Source organism: Littorina saxatilis, linkage group LG17 (genome assembly GCF_037325665.1).
Source record: "Littorina saxatilis isolate snail1 linkage group LG17, US_GU_Lsax_2.0, whole genome shotgun sequence".
NCBI classification, from domain to species: domain Eukaryota; kingdom Metazoa; phylum Mollusca; class Gastropoda; order Littorinimorpha; family Littorinidae; genus Littorina; species Littorina saxatilis.
In genome coordinates, this window is record NC_090261.1 from 476,421 (window position 1) to 502,500 (window position 26,080).

General features: G+C 40.1%; 1 protein-coding gene across 3 annotated transcripts in view; it reads right to left on the reverse strand.

The window, feature by feature from the left end:
• Positions 1–22,989, reverse strand: part of LOC138952809 (ectonucleoside triphosphate diphosphohydrolase 5-like) — a 77,795-nt gene extending 54,806 nt beyond the window's left edge. Inside the window, exons 1-2 of one of the 3 annotated variants that reach the window (XM_070324543.1) lie at positions 22,690–22,982; positions 21,147–21,206 (exon numbers count right to left, since the gene is read on the reverse strand). The gene's annotated coding sequence lies outside the window, so the exon portion shown is untranslated. Of the gene's footprint in view, positions 1–21,146; positions 21,207–22,689 lie in introns of all 3 variants that reach the window. The other 2 variants (XM_070324542.1, XM_070324544.1) reach the window with 2 other exon arrangements.
• Positions 22,990–26,080: the final 3,091 nt, after the last annotated feature.

The following is a 26,080-nucleotide window of genomic DNA, read 5'->3' on the forward strand; positions in this document are numbered from 1 at the left end:
ATGTTGGTACGAGACATTGTTCTTGTTTACAAATTGTAACAGTAACGCTCAAGATGTTGGTACGAGTCATTGTTCTTGTTTACAAATTGTAACAGTAACTCTCAAGATGTTGGTACGAGACATTGTTCTTGTTTACAAATTGTAACAGTAACTCTCAAGATGTTGGTACGAGACATTGTTCTTGTTTACAAATTGTAACAGTAACTCTCAAGATGTTGGTACGAGACATTGTTCTTGTTTACAAATTGTAACAGTAACTCTCAAGATGTAGGTACGAGACATTGTTCTTGTTTACAAATTGTAACAGTAACTCTCAAGATGTTGGTACGAGACATTGTTCTTGTTTACAAATTGTAACATTAACTCTCAAGATGTTGGTACGAGACATCGTTCTTGTTTACAAATTGTAACAGTAACTCTCAAGATGTTGGTACGAGACATTGTTCTTGTTTACAAATTGTAACAGTAACTCTCAAGATGTTGGTACGAGACATTGTTCTTGTTTACAAATTGTAACAGTAACGCTCAAGATGTTGGTACGAGACATTGTTCTTGTTTACAAATTGTAACAGTAACGCTCAAGATGTTGGTACGAGACATTGTTCTTGTTTACAAATTGTAACTGTAACTCTCAAGATGTTGGTACGAGACATTGTTCTTGTTTACAAATTGTAACAGTAACGCTCAAGATGTTGGTACGAGACATTGTTCTTGTTTACAAATTGTAACAGTAAGTGTCAAGATGTTGGTACGAGACATTGTTCTTGTTTACAAATTGTAACAGTAAGTGTCAAGATGTTGGTACGAGACATTGTTCTTGTTTACAAATTGTAACAGTAACGCTCAAGATGTTGGTACGAGACATTGTTCTTGTTTACAAATTGTAACAGTAACGCTCAAGATGTTGGTACGAGACATTGTTCTTGTTTACAAATTGTAACAGTAACGCTCAAGATGTTGGTACGAGACATTGTTCTTGTTTACAAATTGTAACAGTAACGCTCAAGATGTTGGTACGAGACATTGTTCTTGTTTACAAATTGTAACAGTAAGTGTCAAGATGTTGGTGCGAGACATTGTTCTTGTTTACAAATTGTAACAGTAACGCTCAAGATGTTGGTACGAGACATTGTTCTTGTTTACAAATTGTAACAGTAACGCTCAAGATGTTGGTACGAGACATTGTTCTTGTTTACAAATTGTAACTGTAACTCTCAAGATGTTGGTACGAGACATTGTTCTTGTTTACAAATTGTAACAGTAACGCTCAAGATGTTGGTACGAGACATTGTTCTTGTTTACAAATTGTAACAGTAACGCTCAAGATGTTGGTACGAGACATTGTTCTTGTTTACAAATTGTAACAGTAACGCTCAAGATGTTGGTACGAGACATTGTTCTTGTTTACAAATTGTAACAGTAACGCTCAAGATGTTGGTACGAGACATTGTTCTTGTTTACAAATTGTAACAGTAACGCTCAAGATGTTGGTACGAGACATTGTTCTTGTTTACAAATTGTAACAGTAACGCTCAAGATGTTGGTACGAGTCATTGTTCTTGTTTACAAATTGTAACAGTAACTCTCAAGATGTTGGTACGAGACATTGTTCTTGTTTACAAATTGTAACAGTAACTCTCAAGATGTTGGTACGAGACATTGTTCTTGTTTACAAATTGTAACAGTAACTCTCAAGATGTTGGTACGAGACATTGTTCTTGTTTACAAATTGTAACAGTAACTCTCAAGATGTAGGTACGAGACATTGTTCTTGTTTACAAATTGTAACAGTAACTCTCAAGATGTTGGTACGAGACATTGTTCTTGTTTACAAATTGTAACATTAACTCTCAAGATGTTGGTACGAGACATCGTTCTTGTTTACAAATTGTAACAGTAACTCTCAAGATGTTGGTACGAGACATTGTTCTTGTTTACAAATTGTAACAGTAACTCTCAAGATGTTGGTACGAGACATTGTTCTTGTTTACAAATTGTAACAGTAACGCTCAAGATGTTGGTACGAGACATTGTTCTTGTTTACAAATTGTAACAGTAACGCTCAAGATGTTGGTACGAGACATTGTTCTTGTTTACAAATTGTAACTGTAACTCTCAAGATGTTGGTACGAGACATTGTTCTTGTTTACAAATTGTAACAGTAACGCTCAAGATGTTGGTACGAGACATTGTTCTTGTTTACAAATTGTAACAGTAAGTGTCAAGATGTTGGTACGAGACATTGTTCTTGTTTACAAATTGTAACAGTAAGTGTCAAGATGTTGGTACGAGACATTGTTCTTGTTTACAAATTGTAACAGTAACGCTCAAGATGTTGGTACGAGACATTGTTCTTGTTTACAAATTGTAACAGTAACGCTCAAGATGTTGGTACGAGACATTGTTCTTGTTTACACATTGTAACAGTAACGCTCAAGATGTTGGTACGAGACATTGTTCTTGTTTACAAATTGTAACAGTAACTCTCAAGATGTTGGTACGAGACATTGTTCTTGTTTACAAATTGTAACAGTAACGCTCAAGATGTTGGTACGAGACATTGTTCTTGTTTACAAATTGTAACAGTAACGCTCAAGATGTTGGTACGAGACATTGTTCTTGTTTACAAATTGTAACAGTAACGCTCAAGATGTTGGTACGAGACATTGTTCTTGTTTACAAATTGTAACAGTAACGCTCAAGATGTTGGTACGAGACATTGTTCTTGTTTACAAATTGTAACAGTAAGTGTCAAATTGTAAGAGTAAGTGTCAAATTGTTACAGTAAGTGTCAAACTGTTACAGCCACCACCCCGTCATCCTCCGCCCCGTTCCCTGTTCAGCATATTGCTCGATCATGTCCGTTATAGGTCAACAGTTGCGGTGGTTATTGATTCGACGACAATCCACGATATCTTGGTTTAAACATAAGTTTATTTTAACAAAGGTTACAATCATGACATGTATACAAAGTTCACAGAAACAGCAACAAGCTAGAAGCTTATAGTGGTGTTCCTGCATGACAGTACAACATAAGGCGGTAACGGCTGAAAAATTTGTCTCAATAAACCAAATCTATTAATAACGTAATGAACGTTGCATAATGATGATAAAGAAAGACAGTAAAGGAAGGAAGGAGGGAAAGAAGATGAATAAAAGAAGAGGGATGGGTAGGAGATGTGCAGAAGTTAAAGTTGTTGTCCGGCTTGTAGAGCATTTATTCTGATTTACCCAAAGCGGCCTGAACGTTTAATGAACGAGTGTACGGTGGAAACAATTTTCCTGTTCAGATCTGTGGAATACTGTCTGTCTCCGTTTAAAAGGTGGGGGAGGTGAATTATGTGATTGGGGAGGGTACAGTTTAAATGAAAAGCAAGCAAACATGAAAAGAAAATTGAATGAAAATTGTACATCAAAACAAAAATCAGTTTTAGAATACATATATACAGACCTGTTTACCAGTACGATTTGGGCGTATTTTGTACGCCAAATTATTATCGGTACGACAATACGCGACACACGCACAAAATACGACTAAGAAAAAGTCTAGAATACGTTTTCCGGTGTTGGTGTGCTGATTACGGGATGGTACAACTGATACCGGTTTCGGTCTAAGGGAGATAACCCTGACAGCGAGTCTTCAGCTGTGGAAACCTCGTTCAGTTGTTGGCACGTGCGATCGTCTGGACAATCGTGGCAAAATGAAGCAGAAAATGTTGTCAGTTTCGGGTGACTGTACCATGTCTAAACAGCAAAAGCAGCACATTTTCTTGGAGAAATGTAAGAAAGAGCCAGGAATTGTGAAGTCTACTGTGGGAAACAGTCATGCACACTGCAAGTATTGTAGGCCTAAATCAGATTTCAACTTCCGTTGCCTATGCCGGGAAATATGACATCGAACGACTGACACTGCAGTTCCAAAACTCACCTGGACAAGGTTGCTACAAAGAAATCCGCTGAAAGCTGCCAAGGAATTATAAAGTTCATTCCCGCAAAGCTAATCCTGCCAGAAGAAAAGGCTGTAGTCTGTGCTGAAGCAATGTTTTCTGAGATGATTGTAAAAATGAACTTGCCACTGTCAACCGCAGATGTTATTTCACGAAGTTCATCTTTTCATTATTAATCTGTTTGGAAGACACTGGTTATAATGCTACAAACTGACAGGTAAATAAAATTGTTTTATCCCTGTTGTATTGGAAGGAGTTAAATTCTGAAGGTGTCCACAAGACATGCTATTCTTACACAAACACGTTTACACCCACGCGTACATTTTCCCTAGCCCATATGGCTTTGCTTGCAAAGTACACCAACCTTTTGAAAAATACACTCAACTGTTTGGGAAAGTACTCTTGCTTCGGGTTTAAAGTAAACAGGTCTGTATATAATATTTATGGTGTTAGCGAGTAAGAGATAGGGAGGGAGAGAGGGAGGGAGGGAGGGGGAAAGTGAGAGAGAGGGGGAGAGTGAGAGAGAGAGAGAGAGAGAGAGAGAGAGAGAGAGAGAGAGAGAGAGAAAGAGAGAGAGAGAGAGACGAGTAGACGTATCGATTTTGTTTTCACTTTACATGTTTATCTGTTCGAAACGGCCGGACTGTCCAATAAATTCCTGCACTGCACGGGTTTTGATAGCAGCAATGTTACAACTGTGTAAATCACACCATCACAGAATACTCCCCCCCTCCCACCCTCCCCTCCGAACAATCAGTGAAGTTGTTTTAGTCGAGTCCGTCGGTGAAATCAATTCAACATCAACATGCAGCGTCAAGTCGCACCGGCTGGTTTCATCCATGTGCGCTACTTCGTGACGTCATCACACTCTCAAGCGCAATTAAACCAATTTCAATAACGTCATCACACTAACAAGCACAATTAAACCAATTTCAATAACGTCATCACACTCTCGAGCACAATTAAAACCAATTTCAATAACGTGTTCACACTTTCAAGCACATTCAAACCAATTTCGATGACGATTGACCACCAAAAAAAAATTTGCAAATATTTTGCCGGTGATATTTTCAGAATGTGTTGAAACAAGTGCGAAACACTTAGAGAAATCAATCGGACAGACTATATAATACATAATTTTGAATATGATGACATGCCAAGAATGATATTGGCGACTGGGTGGCCGAGTGGTAACGCACTTGCGCTCGGAAGCGAGAGGTTGCGAGTTCGACCCTGGGTCAGGGCGTTAGCAACTTTCTCCCCCCTTTCCTAACCTAGGTGGTGGGTTCAAGTGCTAGTCTTTCGGATGAGACGAAAAACCGAGGTCCCTTCGTGTACACTACATTGGGGTGTGCACGTTAAAGATCACACGATTGACAAAAGGGTCTTTCCTGGCAAAATTGTATAGGCATAGATAAAAATGTCCACCAAAATACGGAATAATAGGCCGAAAAAAGTAGGATATGCGCCGAAATGGCTGCGATCTGCTGGCCGATGTGAATGCGTGATGTATTGTGTAATAAAAAAAAAATAAAAAAAATAATTCCATCTCACACGGCATAAATAAATCCCTGCGCCTTGAATATGTGCGCGATATCAATTGCATAAAAAAAAGTTGAAAAAAAATCCCTGCGCTTAGAACTGTACCCACGGAATACGCGCGATATAAGCCTCCTATTGATTGATTGATTGATATAAACGAGGGTTGGGTAATTGAATGGGGTATCTAACCGACCAATTACAACCACAGGACCTATTTTGAAAGTGGTGTGAATCCCTGGTATACGTTTTTTGTAATGATGTGTTTGTAATTTAATCATTTCAACGTGTCTTACCGATATGGCTGGAAATATCGTAATTACATGACGTGTTTGCAGGCTAAAACTAGATCAGTTTGTCAATTCGCATGATCAAACTTCCTGGAGCATCTGAGCGATTTTAACCCCCAAAATGACACAATGCAGAGCAGAGTCCACACAATCACATTTAATAAACATTAAAACTATTGGCCGTGTCATTTTTGCACAGATCTGCAAAATGTACATTACCCCCATTTTGTAAAATGACACCAGAAGTTAAAACAAATATGCATTTTGAGCGATATGGGGCTGTTTCAAAGTGTTCACAATCTGCTATGTCAGAAATTAGATTGAATGATAAAGTCCCGAGCAAGCTAAGCCTGTTTTTATGTTAATGATACGCCAAAGATTCCAAATAAAAATATACAATGTATATATTCACGATGTCCCCAACAAATTTTACAGTGATTGGAAATTATACCTGCCTTTTTTCAAAATTAATAATTAGATTTGGTAAGAAATAATTATGTTTCATAACGATGGTCATTTGTACTATTATTCAAAAATGTATGAATTGAGATGTTAGCGCACCCCCCCCCCCCCCCCCTCGTGGCAAAGGCAGTGAAATTGACAAGAAGAGCGGGGTAGTAGTTGCGCTGAGCAGGATTGCACGCTTTTCTGTACCTCTCTTCGTTTTAACTTTCTGAGCGTGTTTTTAATCCAAACATATCATATCTATATGTTTTTAGAATCAGGAACCGACAAGGAATAAGATGAAATAGTTTTTAAAACGATTTCGGAAATTTAATTTTAATCATAATTTTTATATTTTTAATTTTCAGAGCTTGTTTTTAATCCGAATATAACATATCTATATGTTTTTGGAATCAGAACATGATGAAGAATAAAATAAAAGTAATTCTGAATCGTTTTATAAAAAAATAATTTTAATTACAATTTTCAGATTTTTAATGACCAAAGTCATTAATTAATTTGTAAGCCTCCATGCTGAAATGCAATAGCGAAGTCCGGCCTTCGTCGAAGATTGCTTGGCCAAAATTAATAAGGCGCTTTTAATGTTTAAGGTTCAAATAAACGAGACCCCACAGTACATGCGATCATTATTTCAGAAAGCAACAGACAGATATGGCTCAAACAAATTAATTTCCCCGCTACCCCGTATTGATTTATATAAAACCAGTTTAGCGTTTTCGGGCTCAACAATTTGGAATTCGCTACCATGTGAGATAAAGGGGTCAAGCACGATTAAACACTTCAAAGCGCAGCTTCGCAAATATCTGATGTCACGAACAGTTACATTCTAAAGCTGTTTCTAGCAAGAATGCATTGCTATCACTAACCGCTATATATTTTGTTGATAATGATAATGATGTCGACGATGATGATGATGATATTGAGTGCGAACGTGACTGCAGGGATGCGGCGCGCGTGTGTGTGAGAGTCGACTTTTCTTTTCCTTTGTATTATATTGACATACATGTACATTTCAATGTTCTATCATGCATTATGTATTCGGATAAGTAATGTTGTAATTAGTAATACTGTATGATTGCGATTGACAATTGACCTTTTATTGTCTTTATTTTTATATTTAGTCAAGTTTTGACTAAATATTTTAACATCGAGGGGGAATCAAAACGAGGGTCGTGGTGTATGTGCGTGTGTGTGTGTGTGTGTGTGTGTCTGTCTGTGTGTGTGTGTGTGTGTAGAGCGATTCAGACTAAACTACTGGACCGATCTTTATGAAATTTGACATGAGAGTTCCTGGGTATGAAATCCCCGAACGTTTTTTTCATTTTTTTGATAAATGTCTTTGATGACGTCATATCCGGCTTTTCGTGAAAGTTGAGGCGGCACTGTCACGCCCTCATTTTTCAACCAAATTGGTTGAAATTTTGGTCAAGTAATCTTCGACGAAGCCCGGACTTCGGTATTGCATTTCAGCTTGGTGGCTTAAAAATTAATTAATGACTTTGGTCATTAAAAATCTGAAAATTGTAAAAAAAAATAGAAATTTATAAAACGATCCAAATTTACGTTTATCTTATTTTCCATCATTTGCTGATTCCAAAAACATATAAATATGTTATATTCGGATTAAAAACAAGCTCTGAAAATTAAATATATAAAAATGATTATCAAAATTAAATTGTCGAAATCAATTTAAAAACACTTTCATCTTATTCCTTGTCGGTTCCTGATTCCAAAAACATATAGATATGATATGTTTGGATTAAAAACACGCTCAGAAAATTAAAACAAAGAGAGGTACAGAAAAGCGTGCTATCCTTCTTAGCGCAACTACTACCCCGCTCTTCTTGTCAATTTCACTGCCTTTGCCATGAGCGGTGGACTGACGATGCTACGAGTATACGGTCTTGCTGAAAAATGGCATTGCGTTCAGTTTCATTCTGTGAGTTCGACAGCTACTTGACTAAATATTGTATTTTCGCCTTACGCGACTTGTTTTGTCTTAGTTTAGCAGGGACAGATTGTCTCTCTCACTCTCTCTCTCAATTGGAATAATTGTGAAATTTATAATAATTAAATATGAAACATGTAATGATGAATGCATGATGCATTGTATGGACTCGACTGGCTGACCTTTAGTTCATGATAATTTCAGGTTTGAAATTAAAATACAGCAATATTATAACTACCCATACCATCATCTTTCTCAATGTTACATCTGATTCTGTTCAAGTTCAACATTGGTAAATGCTAAAAAGTACATTCTGAAAAACGCTCCTGACCACTATACATGTGTGTGTGTGTGTGTGTGTGTGTGTGTGTGTGTGTGTGTGTGTGTGTGTGTGTTTATGTGTGTGTGTGTGTGAGTGTGTGTGTGTGTGTGAGCGCATGTGAGTGTGAGCGTGTGTGTGTGTGTGTGTGTGTGTGTGTGTGTGTGTGTGTGTGTGTGCGGTAATAGAAAATACAGCATTATTAGCGTCATCTGCCGTGATGGTAAAACTGTGCATATTTGTGTACGATTGTGCTACTGCACGAACATTACCCTTGTGAGGGTGTGAGCATGATTTCGTGGCCTTTATCCTCCTGATCGATCTTTGTATTACCTTCGTTTTTACTGTGCTGTGCTTCAGGCTGTCACAGCAACTCTTTAACAAAGAGACGAGAAGAAACATTTTCTTGTCTTGCTTGAGACAGAGACTCGGTGTGTGCTTGCTTCTTTACTGTGCGCCTCTAATTGGACAGGCTTCAGTGCTTCAGCGACAGCAGAGTGTTCGGACGGTCAAGCTATTCTCCCCTTTCATATTATATGCTTTGAAAGCGGCTGCTGTTACCAGGCGACACATGTGTCAACATTGACTCCTATGACAAGTGCTTTGTGTTAGACTTGTTTAGAGTCTATTACATTAGTTTCGTTGTCTTAGTTTGGTTCTTTATTATCATTATAAACGGTAACATTACCGTTTTCTCTTTATTTTCCTGTTTTCTTGTGCTAATCTGCCTTTCGATTTTCTACTTGTTTATTGTTGCTTTCGTTGTTTTACTTAGTTTGTCGTCCGAAACATTTCCTTGTCTCTTTACTAGTTATTCTACGCTTGACGTTGAGTTTCTGCCTTATTTACCTATTGTACCTTATTGATAACGTCATTGTTTGACACATTGTGTTTCTAAATTATTCTTTCTTGTTTGACACATTTCTCTGTTCCTGCGAATTTGTTACAGATTGATCAAGAGATTTCAGTAGATATCTCGGACTATTTAACGTTCAAAAGCCAGAATACTGTTTATGTTCACAATGAATAGCTGTCCAAATTTATGACCCAGAAAAGAGGGTCTTCGTGTGGGCCACCTTAACATTAACCATGCAATTAACAAAATGAATGACGTATCTAGTATGCTTTTAAATTCTGGTTCAAATTTTCACATTTTCGGATTCTCAGAGTCACGATTATCTCAGCAGATTTCGGATGCCGATGTAGCTATTCCTGGTTATAACATACTACGTAGAGACCCACAGCAAAGTAAAGAAACTGGCTTGCTTCTGTACGTAAGTGAATCAGTTAGCTATACAAGATTGACACACCTTGAGCAGTTTGTGGAGTCGGTGTGGGTAGAAGTTAAAATGAAAGGAGCACCTCCACTCCTCATAGGTTTCTGTTATAGAAATCCTGTAGAGAGAGCAAATTGGTCGGATAATCTTACGCAGATGTTAGATGCAGTTTTACTCGAATCAAAGGAAATAATGTTATTGGGAGACTTTAATATTGATTTGCTTAAGCAGAACAAGCTATGGCTAGATATGCTTAACCTCTATAATCTCAAACAGATAGTAGACACCCCTACAAGAGTCACAGCATCTACAAGTACTTTGATAGATCATATTTATGTCACTGATCAACGTAACATTGTTGAATGTTGTGTTCCCGCCAGTGGTTGCAGCGATCATTTCCCTATCTGTCTGACGTGGTCGAGAAAGGGTGTAAAAATTCCAAAAGCCGGTCACAAGACAATAAAATACAGATCCTTTTCTAAATTCAACGAAGACACATTTCTTCACGACCTCTGTAACTCCTCCCTCTCTGATGTTTATAATTGTACGAATCCTGATGCTGCATTAACACACTGGCTCAATGCCTTCACTGACGTATATGATAAAGATGCTCCATGGAGAATTAAAAGAGTCAGACACATAGTGAAACCGAAATGGTTTGATGATGAATTACAAGATGCCATAGATAATCGCGACTTCTTAAAGTCAATCGGCAAGGAAGAGGAGTATAGAGAACAGAGAAATAAAGTAAACTCAATAAAACGATTAAACAAGTCGCGTAAGGCGAAAATACAACATTTAGTCAAGTAGCTGTCGAACTCACAGAATGAAACTGAACGCAACGCAACACAGCAAGACCGTATACTCGTAGCATCGTCACTCCACCGCCCGTGGCAAAGGCAATGCCAGTAGAATTGACAAGAAGAGCGGGGTATTCGTTGCGCTGAGAAAGATAGCACGCTTTTCTGTAGCTCTCTTCGTTTTAACTTTCTGAGCGTGTTTTTAATCCAAACACATCATATCTATATGTTTTTGGAATCAGGAACCGACAAGGAATAAGATGAAAGTGTTTTTAAATTGATTTCGAAAAAAAAATTTGATCATAATTTTTATATATTTAATTTTCAGAGCTTGTTGTTATTCCAAATATAACATATTTATATGTTTTTGGAATCAGCAAATGATGGAGAATAAGATGAACGTAAATTTGGATCGTTTTATAAAAAATGTGTTTTTTTACAATTTTCAGATTTTTAATGACCAAAGTCATTAATTAATTTTTAAGCCACCAAGCTGAAATGCAATACCGAAGTCCGGGCTTCGTCGAAGATTACTTGACCAAAATTTCAACCAATTTGGTTGAAAAATGAGGGCGTGACAGTGCCGCCTCAACTTTCACGAAAAACCGGATATGACGTCATCAAAGACATTGATCAAAAAAATGAAAAAAACGTTCGGGGATTTCATACCCAGGAACTCTCATGTCAAATTTCATAAAGATCGGTCCAGTAGTTTAGTCTGAATCGCTCTACACACACACACAGACACACACACACACACACACGCACACACACACGCACATACACCACGACCCTCGTCTCGATTCCCCCCTCTATGTTAAAACATTTAGTCAAAACTTGACTAAATGTAAAAAGAGAAAATATTTTCAAGACCTTGCTTCTTCAAAACAAAATCCAAAGAACATTTGGAAAGCCATAAATTTCTTTATTTGGTGTTTAACGTCGTTTTCAACCACGAAGGTTATATCGCGACGGGAAAGCCATAAATGAACTCACAAATAAAACTTCTGCATCTAAATCAAGTTGCGTTAGAGACATAACACCTGATGATCTAAATACACATTTTTCCAAAATAGCTGAAAAAGTTATTTTAAAGGATACAACTAACCTCAATAATTTGGAAGTTTTAGAAGACTTCTGTAAGTCAAAAGAAATTTCATCTCAATTAAATATTCCTTCGCTTACAGTGCCTGAAGTCTTTCAAGCACTCACACATTTAAAGCAAACAGGTACCCGGAGGATAGACGGATTAGATGGAAGAATTCTTAAGTTATCAGCCCCGGTAATTTCCGAAACTCTCACTTACATTTATAATCTCTGTTTAGACAAACAATATTTTCCAATAGCGCTCAAACAGGCAAAAATTATTCCTTTGTTTAAATCTGGTGAGAAGAAAGACCCCTCAAACTATAGACCGATTTCTATATTGTCTGTATTATCAAAGCCACTTGAAAAACATATAAACAAACACCTATTAGCGCACTTTGATCACAATCAATTATTTCACCCGAACCAGTCTGGCTTTAGGGCTAATCACTCGTGTCACACTGCCTTAATCTCTCTTGTTGATCATTGGTTGGACAAGATAAACGATAATGAATTTTGTGGTGCTGTATTTGTAGACTTTGCTAAAGCTTTTGATGTAATTGATCACAAGTTGTTACTCAGAAAACTCAAATTATATGGCCTCGGGACTGACTCAGTTAACCTCATTTGTTCTTTTCTCAGCAACAGGCAACAAAGTGTGCATGCGAACGCCTCGGCATCAAGTATGCAGGCTGTACGGCATGGGGTCCCACAAGGGTCAGTTTTAGGCCCTCTACTTTTCTCCATATACATAAATGACCTGCCCCTTCATATTAAAAACTTGTGTGAACTTTTTGCAGATGACACTACCATACACTCCAGTGACACCAATTTAAATCGTTTATCTGAATCACTGCAAGAAAGTTTAAACCAGCTGAGTGCATGGACTGAGCTAAATCATATATCCTGAACCCCCAAAAAACTAAATGCATGATAATAACAACTAGACAAAAACGACAGAACATAATCTCCACGTTTCCCGATTTAATTGTCAATGATGAAATTGTTTCAACAGTCAATCATCATAAAGTGTTGGGAGTTCTTTCTTTCTTTATTTGGTGTTTAACGTCGTTTTCAACCATTCAAGGTTATATCGCGACGGAGTGTTGGGAGTGACCATCGATAACAACCTGTCATGGTCACACCACATCGAACAACTTTCTAAAGTCATGTCCAAGAAAGTATATCTCTTATCTAGAATCAAGCACTTCCTGAATTTGGAAGCCAGGAAGTTATTCTTTAATGCCCATATTCAATCTGTTATTGATTACGCATCAACCTTATGGGATTCGGCAAGTGATAATTCACTAAAACCTATAATTAGATTACACAAACGAGCGTTGAAAGTAGTCTTAATAAAGAAAACAACCCTGAATGAATTAGACTACATAAACTTAGGCATTCTCCCTCTGAAGGCAAGACTTGGCTATAATCTTTCTTTCTTTCTTTATTTGGTGTTTAACGTCGTTTTCAACCATTCAAGGTTATATCGCGACGAGGAAAGGGGGAAGATGGGATTGGCTATAATAAATGTACCCTTATGAGCAAAATTATCACTGGATGTGTACCTGAAACTTTACGTACAAAATTTACCATGAGGAATTCACGTCAATTTATGAGATTAAACACTCCTGTTCCTCGGATTGACCTGTTTAACTCCAGTTTAGTGTATTCAGGTAGCAGTCTCTGGAACTCTCTTCCAACATTCCTGAGGCAAACTACCAGCACTGATAGTTTTAAAAGCAGATATTTGTCTTATGTAATGAAGTCAAAGTAAATGATATTTGTCTAAAATTGTTGTGGAGATCGCTAGATACCACTGGAATCGAATGGAAGGATAAAGAACATTATGGAACTTACTTTGATTTAGTGCGCAGTCACTCATGACGTAAGCGTAGACGCTCATCGAACAGATGGAACTGTGTAGATCTAACCAGATTAGAGTCGATGTTTCCCGAATATTCTCGTATGTCCATTAACTATATAAGTAGGGCTGCGCACACGTATTGTTGTTCTTTACCAGTCTTGCACTTGTTCTTTCTTACACTGTGCTGAGAGATATTGTCACCGTTGTTCCAGCTGTTAATAAATCTACAGAACCTACACAAATCGTTGTGTCTCCTTTGCGACTGAGAGTGACGAAAGGAAAAACACGACAACTGGCGTCGCCGACAGTTACTTCCCTTGTCTATTCGGAGTGACTTATTACTGCAAAATGACGGAAACAGAGCAGCTAATAACGCTTCTAAGGGAGCAGTTGGAGCAACAGCAACGCCAGCACAAGGAAGATATGGAGCAACAAATGCACCAGATGGAGATGATGATGAAAGTGTTCAGTGGTGCCGCAGCTTCTGCCAGGGAGGAAAGCTACGACGATCCGAGTGCTTCGAATCTACGTTTTCCCATTACTACACAGGCAGCTGCAATCCCATCTTTTGTTGCGTTTGATGCAACATCGGAACTGTGGCCTGACTACTGGTCAAGATTTTGCACGTTTGTGGTCGCCAACTCCGTGCCGGAGCAGCGCAAGGCTCAAGTTTTCTTGACGAATCAGACTGCTACGGTCTACAAACAACTGGCAAATCTGGCTACTCAGCAAAATCCGCCCAAGGACATCAACAGTTTGACAATGGACGAAATTGTCAAATTCATGAAAGAACAGTTCGACCCGAAACTCTTCATAGTGCGAGAACGTTTCAAGTTCTGGAGTGACATGAAACGGAAGCCAGGCGAAACTCTCCAGGAGTTAGCAGCGCGCATACGCCAAGACGCCGCTACCTGTGACTTTCCTTCGATCAAAAACCCACAAGACGAAGCTCTGAGACAGAGATTCATATGTTCTGTCAACAATGAGGCTGTCTTAAAGGCTCTATTCAAGATCAAGGACACAGAGCTGGATTTCGCACGTGCTGTCCAAGTCGCGATTGAGACTGAAGACGCAGCGATGGTTGCCAAGGAAACTGTCTACGGTTCCAAGACCATGCCAGTCAACAAGGTCCACCAGAACAAGACTACGGGTCCACGAAAGAACCACAAGCAGTCTAATTCCACAGACAGGAAGTGCTACCGATGTGGAAAGGCCCACAAAGCAACAGACTGCCCCTACAAAGAAGCCAAATGCCGATACTGTGACGTCACAGGACATTTGGAAGCTGTCTGTAGAAAAAAGCAACATCAGAATCGGGAACGACATTCCCAAGCTTCCGTGAAGAGAGTCACGAAAGCAGAGCTTGTCAACGCGATCCTCGGTGAAGTTCCCCAAGATACTCCTAGGTTGGATGTACCCATAACAATCCAGGACCGACAGTTCACCATGGAACTGGACACCGCAACTACGGGAAATTTTGTTTCTCTTCCGGTCTGGAGACAACTAGGAAAACCGAAGCTGGATGACGTCACACATCGTTACGAGTCTGCCAGCAAGCACGACCTGCCCGTGCTGGGAACTTTCATGGGCCAAACCAAGGATCCAGTGACTGGTAAGCAAAGCTCAATTCCGTACATCGTCACCAAGATCCCTCATCTGAATCTGCTAGGACGCAACGCAATCCAGACTCTGGGAATTTCTGTGGACAATGCTCTAGGACTGAGGAGCATAGAGAGTCACGCAAAGAGTGAGGGTGCAAAACCTACGCATCCAGCGACCTTCAACGCGCCTTATGCTGCCCTGCAACGAGATTGTCACAGACTGTCTGATAAATTCCCAAATCTCTTCAAACAAGAATTGGGATGTCTCAAGGACTTCGAACTGGACGTGAAGTTCAAGTCTGATGCGAAGCCGGTTTTTCACAAGGCACGTCCGGTACCTTTCGCTCTTCGTGATGACCTCGCCAAAGGCTACGAAGAAGGCATCGCCAAAGGAGTCTGGAAGCCAGTCCAGTTCAACGAATACGGAACGCCAGTGGTACCAATTCGTAAGGCACAAACCTCGGGCACCCTGAAGCCCAAGCTACGGATCTGTGGTGACTACTCAGTGGGCATCAATGATCAGCTTGAAGATCACCGTCATCCAATGCCACTCCCAGAGGAACTGATGCAGAAGCTAGGAGGTGGATTCGGATACACCAAGATCGATCTTGCTGATGCCTACAACCAGATCAAGCTGGCACCAGAGAGTCAACGCAGGCTAGCCCTCAGCACTCACCGTGGGGTACTCCTGCAGCAACGACTTCCTTTCGGGATAAAGTCAGCACCTGGTTACTTTCAAGAGATCATGGAAAACCTGACCTGTGATCTACCTGGTGTTGCCGTCTTCCAAGATGATATACTCGTCAGCGGGAAGGACGCCAACGACCACCTGAGCAACCTGGAACGTTTGCTCACTCGTCTGAACGACAAAGGACTCAGATGTCGTCGTAAAAAATGCGAGTTCGCACAAGCCAGTGTGGAATACCTTGGACATACCTTATCGGCCGAAGGGATCTCCAAAGGATCGAAGGTCGAGGCAGTTTTGAAAATGCCAGCCCCTACGGACGTCTCAAGCTTGAAGTCTTTCTTGGGCTCAGTTCAGTTTTACGGGAAGTTCATCCCTAACCTGGCCAGCATGGCAGAGCCGCTCTACCGCCTGACGAAGAAGGCGAACCCCTGGAAGTGGGGAGATGAGGAACAGGCAGCATTTGAACAGTTGAAAAATGTGCTTTCCTCGGATCAAGTTCTGGTACACTTCGATCCAAACAAGACTTTGGGACTAGCTTGTGACGCGTCCAACGTTGGAATTGGAGCAGTCCTATTTCATCGCTATCCAGATGGAAGCGAGCGCCCAATCGCCAACGTGTCCAAGACTCTCACGGCTGCAGAAAGGAACTACAGCCAAATCCACAAGGAGGCATCCAAGTCTCAGATGACTCCAGACTTGAAAGCTGTCGTCAAGGTAACCAGACAGTACAAGGCCGGAGATCCTGTGTATGCTCTGTACCATGGACCTCGCCGAGACAAACAACACCGATGGGTACCAGCAGTCATCAAGAAGTCTCTGGGTACTCGCTACTTCAACGTCATGGTCATTCCTCATGGTCCAGTATGGAGACGACACTGGGAACAGCTACAGCCACGCTACACCACTGAGGAAGACAATGAACCTGGTGAGGAAGTGGACACTGTTTCTGAACTTGTAACAGATCACCCCATGGAGATCTTGGAAACTGTGCCACAAACTCGGAGACAGACCAAACCCAAAGGTACTCCATCCGTTCCAGAGTATGGACCAGACAATCTAAGACGGTCAAAGAGAACACGCAAACCCACAGAGAGACTTTGCTGTTGATGCTTGAGGAGTAGCATCAGTTTAGGTGGGGAGGTGTTGTGGAGATCGCTAGATACCACTGGAATCGAATGGAAGGATAAAGAACATTATGGAACTTACTTTGATTTAGTGCGCAGTCACTCATGACGTAAGCGTAGACGCTCATCGAACAGATGGAACTGTGTAGATCTAACCAGATTAGAGTCGATGTTTCCCGAATATTCTCGTATGTCCATTAACTATATAAGTAGGGCTGCGCACACGTATTGTTGTTCTTTACCAGTCTTGCACTTGTTCTTTCTTACACTGTGCTGAGAGATATTGTCACCGTTGTTCCAGCTGTTAATAAATCTACAGAACCTACACAAATCGTTGTGTCTCCTTTGCGACTGAGAGTGACGAAAGGAAAAACACGACAAAAATGGTATTCAATTTTTGTATTAAACATGCCCCTCTCCTCTTTATTGGTATAATGTACACAAACCCTTTTCGAATGAAGGGACTTACAAACCAACCACTACATGTATTTAGATGTGTGATGATCTTAGCAATGTCTTGCTTGTTTGATTGATTTTCTTTAAAATGTAATGTATGGATTAGAGCATGATGTTGAGAAAGTGCAAGCTGCACTATACCACTTAATTCACATCAATCAACTCGCAATTTACCTCAATGCAATGCATTTTGTGTACATATGTGTAATGTGTTTTCACTTTAGTTATCTGTTAAAATGTAGAATTTTAGTTATCTATTTTCTATTTTTTATCTTGTATTTTTATTTCATTTTTTTAGTTAGTCCCTCTTTAGGGCGAGGGCTGGATGTAAAAAAGCAGACCACTGCTTAATCTACTACCCTCGTTAAACAAAGAAGTGTCATTGTCATTGTCATTCTCTCTCTCTCTCTCTCTCTCTCTCTCTCTCTCTCTCTCTCTCTCTCTCTCTCTCTCTCTCTCTCTCTCTCTCTCTCTCTCTCTCTCTCTCTCTCTCTCTCTCTCTCTCTCTCACTCTCTCTCTCACTCTCTCTCTCTCTCTCTAATTTGTTGACCTGTGGTCATTTGCGTTTGTATTTAAACATTGGTAAATCGTAAATTCTGATCAAAGGGGATGGTCAAACAGTGTCTTAAAAAATATATATCAACAAAATCTGTCGCGTACTGTCATTATTATAGGCCCACGTTTTAAACAAAGCTATGTCACGGAATGCAACATAAGTGGCTTAAAAAGTCGTGTTTTGTGTGTGCAGGATATCCGCTTGGACAGGACCTCAAGCTGAACAGCGATGTATTCTTCCATGGCTTCCATGAAAGTCTTCCACCTAACGGGCATTGCATACAGATGGTTACTTTTTAAGAATTCCTTTGACCAATTATCCCTCAGTTCCCAAATGAAACATGGAGCAATTCTAGACAAATGGGAGGACGTTAGCTTGGGTTATTTTTTGATCAGTTTACTTGTCATTAAATTTGTTACAATTAAGCAGAAATAATGTAGAATCTAACCAGGAGAGCTTTTGGTAGAAGGTATTTCCTGGGTCAAAAATGAATGCTTATTCTGATTGATGGGTGCTTCAAAGTAAATTAGAATAGAAGTTAGTGTGACTGCCTACTTCGAATTCATTTCCAAGACAGGACTGAGAAGTCGAGAAGCTCAGGAGAGTATCGTCATAAATCGTCTAGGTGTTCGTGCAAAACTGTTGGAAATGTCAGACTTTCCTTTAGAGATTTGTAAATACTAAAAACTGACTGAAAGTGAAATGCTAATAACTTCTACATCAATTGACTGGATAACTTCATATTCAGCATACATAAATTTGATTTTAAGCATGACCAGTTCACAAAAAGGCAAATTGGCAGGTTAAATGGTCCAACTTTTGTGTCACCAATGCTTTTCTGTCTAAGGATTGCCCTGAACCTAGCTGTAACTGCATGCTTTCTTCAGGTCATCGATAGCCTGGGGATTGAAGGGGATGTTTTTACATACTCAGACATTCAAAATAATCAAAAAAGTTAAAGCCTGAAGGGTTTAAATTAGGTAAGTATGGCTACCGCTCAATGTCAAAACTCGCTCTGTTGAGTCGACCCCCGAATTTGGAGAAAAAAAGTTGAAACTGCACAAAAGTCAGACCATCTAATCTAAAAAAAATTGCCACTTATTGGAAAGGCAGAACATAACGCTGAAATTAATGTAAACCATATATAAAATAATTTGTTCAACAGATGCAAAAGTTATTCGCATTGTTGTGGGTGTCATTTTTAGGGGGTTCACCCTGTAGAAGAGACAATTTTCTTTAATTATCAACCCCTAAAATATATTATCATTTGTTATGCAAGATCAACATTGACATATACTTCAAGACTCCTTATTGATTTTAGTAAATGGTGATTTTTTTGTGTGGTAACTTACTGATTCACTTTCTATTCACTTTACTCAGTAGACATAAGTCACGACAGGAAAAGCAAGGGAGGTAATTTTTTCGGAAGAAGTAGTTCGCTCCCCTGAGAACAATTGTCGCAGAATTGTTTGATTTTGTCCCTTCTAATAAGTATTGTTTAAACCAAATTGCTTTTAAATGTTGATGTAAAAGCTACAGTACCCCCCTCCCCCCAGTCAGGATGTTGAATTCTAGGTTGTGTCCATGTAAAATCCTGATCCTAGTCAAGATCCGAGTCGGTGAAACTACCTTTTTTCATGGGAACGACTGTGCCTCTTTATGCCACTCAAATTTACATACTTTGCAATCCATAATTGCAAGAAACTCAGTACAGGAAATACGTTGTTGTCGTGTTTTTAATATTACATGATGAAATAAAAAATTTAACAGCTGGTTACCCCCCGCGGGTTAGGGGGAGTCCCATATTGGTTGGGACTAGAAAGAATTTCCCCGATGCTACCCAGCATGTCGTAAGAGGCGACTAACGGTTCTGTTTCTTCTCTTCTTTTGTCTTATTTCTGCCTTACCAGTCATTTCACCTATATTTCCTTCCAAGAAAACTCTCCCTACTATTCCCTGCAGTTTTCCAATTCTTTTCTTGTTGCCTTATTTCTACGTGACTGGATCCATCACCTTTATTTCACTTACCAAAAGTCTTCTTTTCCACATCCTTATTTCTCTGCACCCCGCATGTCGTATGAGGCGACTAACGGATTCTGTTTCTCCTTTTACCCTTGTTAAGTGTTTCTTGTATAGAATATAGTCAATGTTTGTAAAGATTTTAGTCAAGCAGTATGTAAGAAATGTTTAGTCCTTTGTACTGGCTGCAATCTACTGGCCGTATAAAATTTCATCTCACACGGCATCACTGCAGAGCGCCTAGAACTGTACCCACGGAATATGCGCGATATAAGCCTCATTGATTGATTGATTGATTGTACTTGAAACTTGCATTCTCCCAGTAAGGTCATACATTGTACTACGTTGCAAGCCCCTGGAGCAATTTTTTGATTAGTGCTTTTGTGAACAAGAAACACTAAACAAGTGGCTCTATCCCATCTCCCCCCTTTCCCCTATCCCATCTCCCCCCTTTCCCTCGTCGCGATATAACCTTCGTGGTTGAAAACGACGTTAAACACCAAATAAAGAAAGAAAGAACAGCTGGTTTCTTAGTTAACTTTCTAGTTATTCGTGTAGGGCTTTCTTTCTCTGTCTGAATCTAAATCTAATCATTTCCTTCTGAGGCCGGAAATTTGTTGCAGGCATTGGTCAGCTTACATTTATTGTTACATTTTTTGTGGATATGTTATTAAGTGAGTCTGTGTTCCTATTATGGGTTGTCAGTGTGGTAAAACAAACAAATTAAGAAAAGCCCACGTGAAAGTAATTTACCCTTCATCATTATCAAAACATGCAGATACAGGTAATAAATATGTGTGATACCTTGAACAAATACGATGTTTGTTTTTTGCAGAACAAACACACACACACACACACACACACACACACACACACACACACACACACACACACACACACACACACACACACACAGCCAAAGTTTCAATATTAAAAAATCCTCGCACACAAATGTTTTTTTCTCAGATGAAATAATTATTTAAACAACTTCCTGAAACGGATGATTATATGTATTGCATGCGCTAGTAAACGTGTATATTCTGCACTTTATAATACCCTGCATGGATCTCCAAATCCAGAATAATGAAAAGTTCGTCAAATAGCCTTGCAGTACACACACGAACATGATAGAAGCTTGCCTACTCTCAGACTCGCTGGCTTACCGTTGGATCTTCGCTCAGACAAGTGTAGCTGTCTTGTCCTCTTGCTCCTGGCGCATAGATCTGCAATATGCAACATCATCTTTGATCTTTCGATCACAAGTCCAGTGCTCTACCACCTGAGCTACCCGGGCCCCCTTTAGTCAAGTTTTGACTAAATGTTTTAACGTAGAGGGGGAATCGAGATTTTTTCTTAGTTTTTTTTTTTTAGCCGTAAGCGCCATTTCTCATTTCGAATTTCTCAGTAACTGCTGTTCACAATGCAGCCGCAGTGAAACCAACAAAGGGGCCTCACTCTGGAAGAGTTTCCTGCTCCGATAAACATGGCGCTTACGGCTAAAAAAAAAACTCAGAAAAAATCAATTCTGCGTTCTTGATAGCAGTTTCGTCCAGACTGGACTCCAGCTTTTGCTTTTCTTATTTTTCTCTATCGTCCAAGCCCATAAAATCGAACAAGGCGGATTGCGTTTGGATTTCCCTCTTTCAGATGACTGAGATTGCCCCCCTTGAATCGTTCCGTGTCAAGGCCAGTTGTACTGGCCGTGTGTTCAAGATGCAGGTTCGGCGAGCTGCTCGGTGATTAGCAGTCAGGGTTGTTCCTCGGACTGGACGCCTTGCACGCAAGCAAAAGTTGTGTAAGCAGTTTTGGATCGTCTGACCACCAACAACAGTGTTGGTGGTAGCTTGTAGGCGTTGCCTAATGTTGTTTGCCGTAGCCATTCTTTGTTGCATGGCCTGCCTCTGAATGAAGCGATCCTCTCTTTGTGTGGTGACTGGGCCGACCAGAACGTTGTCGCTCCTGCACTCTTCCAGTTGCGTGGAATCTCTGTTTTAGTCTTGATGATGACAGAGGGAGCCACTGCAAGCCTCTGGGCCACTTGCCTGGCAGCAACACCGTCTTGTAGCCATCCTATTGCCCTTCCTCTATCCAAATCGCTCAGTTTTCTTCGTGGGGGCATGTTCAAGTTGCTACTGTTCATAATTGTGTCAGCGTGTCAACCTTTAAACACAAGCTGGTGAGCGATGTTCATAGCCAGGACCCTGTTGTAGCACGTGCATCACAACCTTTTGCCCTGGCATGCGTTCCGCAAATTTCATGGGGCTATAAAAAACACCCTTTTTTCTGAAATGCAGAAGCTTTTGAGAAGTCCCACACAGGGAAATAACTCTGCCTGCCAAACAAAATTCTAGGTCAAGACTCATTGTTCATTTGTTAATTCAAACACATTAATCTTTTAATTATAATGTCGATGTTTGATGTTTTGGCAATTTTTTATAATTAGATCCGTTTTTTCAACCGATCCTTAACTTTTTCTGAAGAGTGTATATGGACACACACACACATAAAGGGAAGACACACACACACACACACACACACACACACACAATCACACACACACACGATCAAATGTAAAACGAAGATGCCTATTTTGACCACCGTGACCACTGGCACAACGGACACTTGACCGACTATGTCAAGAGCAGGACACGGAAACAACAACAAGAGAGAAAACAAGAGATGGTGTGACATAGGTGCCCTCCCTACCTGTGTGAGGTGTGGAGGTGAGAGATGACTGGAGCGACAGACACGAGCGTTAGTCCCGTTACACAAGACGACGAGATGATCACACCGCTTTACTTGGTGCCATCATCTCCACATTCGTAATCACACCACTTCAGGCCAAATCCAACATGATGTCGGCCAGTCACTAGTTGGTACACAGTCATAACAAGGTTGACGACACAGGTACTGTCCCGCTCTGCAAGCAGAGCAGTGTGTGAAGGAAGGCGTGTTGTTTGACAGGCCGGGATGCGACGGCCGGGATCCACGTGCCGCGGCCAGTGCTTGTGTTGGCGCAACACACACAGTGCAGGCACTTACCCAACAGTCACACTCACACACAGAGCACCACGCTGCATGCAATGTGCCCCCCAATCTCCGAATTTCCATCTGGCTCATGCAGAGGCTGTTAGCTACGAACCCCCCCCCCCCCCCCCCCCCCTTCTCCATGTTGAGCACTTCACGTCACTGGATCTTACCAATTCCTCCCGACACCATTTTTATTTTGCACTTACCTCTTCTTTTTGTCGGAAGAGGGAGGGCTGGAGGGTTATCGCATTAAAGTTAGATTTCATTTCTTCTTGTGTAGCAAAGAATTTATCAGGAGAGCAATTAAAATTCTCAGAATGGCGGCTTCCACGCGAAGGCCAAACAAAAATACATGTTGGTTTAGGGTAGCGTGACTAAAAAAGATAGGGTCGGTAGGTCGGCTGTTTTTATATTTAGTCAAGTTTTGACTAAATATTTTAACATCGAGGGGGAATCGAAACGAGGGTCGTGGTGTATGTGCGTGTGTCTGTGTGTGTGTGTGTGTGTGTGTGTGTGTGTGTGTGTGTGTAGAGCGATTCAGACTAAACTACTGGACCGATCTTTATGAAATTTGACATGAGAGTTCCTGGGTATGAAATCCCCGAACGTTTTTTTCATTTTTTTGATAAATGTCTTTGATGACGTCATATCCGGCTTTTCGTGAAAGTTGAGGCGGCACTGTCACGCCCTCATTTTTCAACCAAATTGGTTGAAATTTTGGTCAAGTATTGTTCGACGAAGCCCGGACTTCGGTATTGCATTTCAGCTTGGTGGCTTAAAAATTAATTAATGACTTTGGTCATTAAAAATCTGAAAATTGGTAAAAAAAAATAAAAATTTATAAAACGATCCAAGTTTACGTTTATCTTATTCTCTATCATTTGCTGATTCCAAAAACATATAAATATGTTATATTCGGATTAAAAACAAGCTCTGAAAATTAAATATATAAAAATTATTATCAAATTTTTTTTTTCGAAATCAATTTAAAAACACTTTCATCTTATTCCTTGTCGGTTCCTGATTCCAAAAACATATACATATGATATGTTTGGATTAAAAACACGCTCAGAAAGTTAAAACGAAGAGAGGTACAGAAAAGCGTGCTATCCTTCTCAGCGCAAGTACTACCCCGCTCTTCTTGTCAATTTCACTGCCTTTGCCGTGCGCGGTGGACTGACGATGCTACGGTCTTGCTGCGTTGCATTGCGTTCAGTTTCATTCTGTGAGTTCGACAGCTACTTGACTAAATATTGTATTTTCGCCTTACGCGACTTGTTCTTTTTACATTTAGTCAAGTTTTGACTAAATGTTTGAACATAGAGGGGGAATCGAGACGAGGGTCGTGGTGTATGTGTGTCTGTGTGTGTGTGTGTGTGTGTGTGTGTGTGTGTGCGTGTGTGTGTGTAGAGCGATTCAGAGTAAACTACTGGACCTATCTTTATGAAATTTTACATGAGAGTTCCTGGGTATGATATCCCCGAAGGTTTTTTCCTTTTTTCTGATAAATGTCTTTGATGACGTCATATCCGGCTTTTTGTAAAAGTTGAGGCGGCACTGTCACACCCTCAATTTTCAATCAAATTGATTGAAATTTTGGCCAAGCAATCTTCGACGAAGGCCGGACTTCGGTATTGCATTTCAGCATGGAGGCTAACAAATTAATTAATGACTTTGGTCATTAAAAATCTGAACATTGTAATTAAAATTATTTTTTTATAAAACGATCCAAAATTACATTTATTTTATTCTTCATCATGTTCTGATTCCAAAAACATATAAATATAACACATATAAATATGTTATATTCGGATTAAAAACAAGCTCTGAAAATTAAAAATATAAAAATTATGATTAAAATTAAATTTCTGAAATCGTTTTAAAAACTATTTCATCTTATTCCTTGTCGGTTCCTGATTCCAAAAACATATAGACATGATATGTTTGGATTAAAAACACGCTCAGAAAGTTAAAACGAAGAGAGGTACAGTAAAGCGTGCTATGAAACAGGCTCGTCACTTTCACTGCCTTTTGCACTAGCGGCGGACTACGTTCAGTTTCATTCTGTGAGTTCCACAGCTTGACTAAATGTAGTAATTTCGCCTTACGCGACTTGTTTTACTTTAAGTCAAGTTTTGACTAAATGTTTTAACATAGAGGGGGAATCGAGACGAGGGTCGTGGTGTGTGTGTGTGTGTGTGTGTGTGTGTGTGTGTGTGTGTGTGTGTGTGTGTCTGTGCGTGTGTGTGTAGAGCGATTTAGAACAAACTACTGGACCGATCTTTATGAAATTTGACATGAGAGTTCCTGGGAATGATATCCCCAGAGGTTTTTTTTCTTTTTTTCGATAAATACCTTTGATGAGAAATGAACAAAAAGTTTCAGGGTCGGCGGGAAAAAATAGGTTCGGTCGGGTTACCCTAAACCAACATATATTTTTGTTTGGCCTAAGTGAGTACTCAGAAAAAAGGGACTGCACAAAAAGCCATGTGATTTATCGCAAGTGAATAACGACACACGAAACAAGCCAAACCAAGGACATTCCGTACAAAGCTTTACCAGTTTGCTCCGTCACCCTGCCATGCCCCCTCGCACCCTCCCACCCCCCCCCACCCCCCCCCCCCCTAACAAAAAAATCCACTCCCGGATCCCATTTGGTTGATATTTCTATGTACTCGTGACATGCTCATCACCAAATGGCAAATGCTGAACGATAACATGAGAGGTTGTGATGTCACTCTCTTCAGATTTCAGCATGAAATGTTCACCACCTGATTACACAACAAGAAACAAAGCACAAAGTGACCCAAGTATTGTATTGTCAACATACGGAAGCCCCATTATATGTTTGGCCCCATTTCTATGTTTGGCTCAATAAAAAGCATTTCTCTGAGTTCAACTCGCAAACCTCTGAGTTGTCCTTGCAGTAACTGCAGCACTCTCTGTCAACCTGAAAATAAGTCGTCACTTAGAAAAGCGTAACGCTGAGGAACGTTAAAGTCCCTGACCCTTTGTCTTTCATTCCGCTTTTTAACTCTAGTCTTTTTATTTCAACATTTTGTAAATG